The sequence below is a fragment of the Choloepus didactylus genome, chromosome X, assembly GCF_015220235.1.
Source record: "Choloepus didactylus isolate mChoDid1 chromosome X, mChoDid1.pri, whole genome shotgun sequence".
Lineage (NCBI taxonomy): Eukaryota > Metazoa > Chordata > Mammalia > Pilosa > Megalonychidae > Choloepus > Choloepus didactylus.
The window spans coordinates 151,761,668-151,763,043 of NC_051334.1; the positions used below are offsets into that span (position 1 = coordinate 151,761,668).

The 1,376-nt window shown below is 46.9% G+C and overlaps 1 pseudogene; it reads right to left on the reverse strand.

Moving 5' to 3' along the window:
• Positions 1–265: 265 nt before the first annotated feature.
• LOC119522400 lies at positions 266–1,018 on the reverse strand (annotated as a pseudogene).
• Between the last annotated feature and the right edge of the window lie 358 nt (positions 1,019–1,376).

Sequence of the window (1,376 nt, forward strand, 5' to 3'; positions counted from 1 at the left end):
TCTGAGGTATCTCTTTGCTGCCTTAGGGCTTTGCCAAGACACTAAAAAGTTTAGTTTCCGTGCATAATATACAACAGAAGTTACTAGTATGAATTTTTTTTTTTTTTTTTTTTGCCAAAATAAGATTTTATTTTGAAACTCATTTGAAAGACACTGAGTAAAGAGACCTCATTTTCCCGGAGTAGATTACAAATTCATATTCTTTCCAACCCCATCAGTGGTCTCTGTCACGCCAAAAGTTACTTTCTTTTGGTAATTCTTCTTCTTAGCCTCCAGGAGAAATATTTTCCCATAAGCCATCTTCATTTTTTTTTTGATACAGTTGAGCTTTATTCTCAGGAACAGCCTATTAGTTGGCGATGTGTCTTTTTTAAAAAACATCAGGGGAAGTCTGATCTGCTCAACAAAGTGGGGGAAGCGGTGGGCGGGGTCCTCTGGTATGTGCTTCTCATCTTGCTGGGCCCAGGAGGGGCTTCCAGGAGCAGACCCCACACGTGGGCTGTCCTGGTGGCGTGTGTGCCTGGCAGCAGTCCCTCCTGGGACACTCACACAGCTCGCAGCCCCTCTTCTGGACCTCCCTCTTGACCGGAGGCTCCGTGAACCAATGCAGTTTTAATCCAGACAGCGATGCCATAAATAATTGGAATGTGGTTTTGGTTTTCTTCTCCATTTAATTGTCACACCTCAAGTCACTAAGTGTCATCTTCCTGTCTGTCAAATTCACTAAGTTGATGAGGAATTTTTGTGATAACCATCTGTCATCCTTGAAGCCACCCACGAGGTGTACTTGCTGCCTTCCACATCGAGTGTGGTCAGAAAGGACTTGATGGGAGTTGATGATGAAGGGGAGCTCACACTTGGTGTCAGTTCTGTCACAGTGTGTCAAGCAGGTAGCCCCATCACCTCCAAAGGTGGGCCCTTACCTGCTGCAACTGACCGGCAACGGCTTCACCAGCGGCGGCCGCCTGGGCAGGCCAGCGAGGCCAGACAGCGGTAGGGCTGTCCGCCAACCCGGCATTTTTTTTTTTTTTTAATTGTGGTAGAATACATGCAACATAAAATTTCCCATTTTAACCACTTCTACACATACAATTCAGTGGCATTAGCTACATTCACAATGTTGTGCTACCATCACCACTGTCCATGACCAAAAGTTTTCCATTGCGCCAAATAAGAACTCTGTTACCGTGCAGCACTGACGCCCTGATGCCCCCTCACTGGCTTTTTTGCTGTTCCTTGGGCACACCAGGCACACCCCTGCCTCGGGTCCTTTGTGCCTCCTCGTCCCTCTGCCTGCAGGCTCCTCCCAGTCCCTTTTTTACTCAAACATCACCTTCTCAGGGAGGATTCTTCTAACACTTTAAAGTTGTACCCCC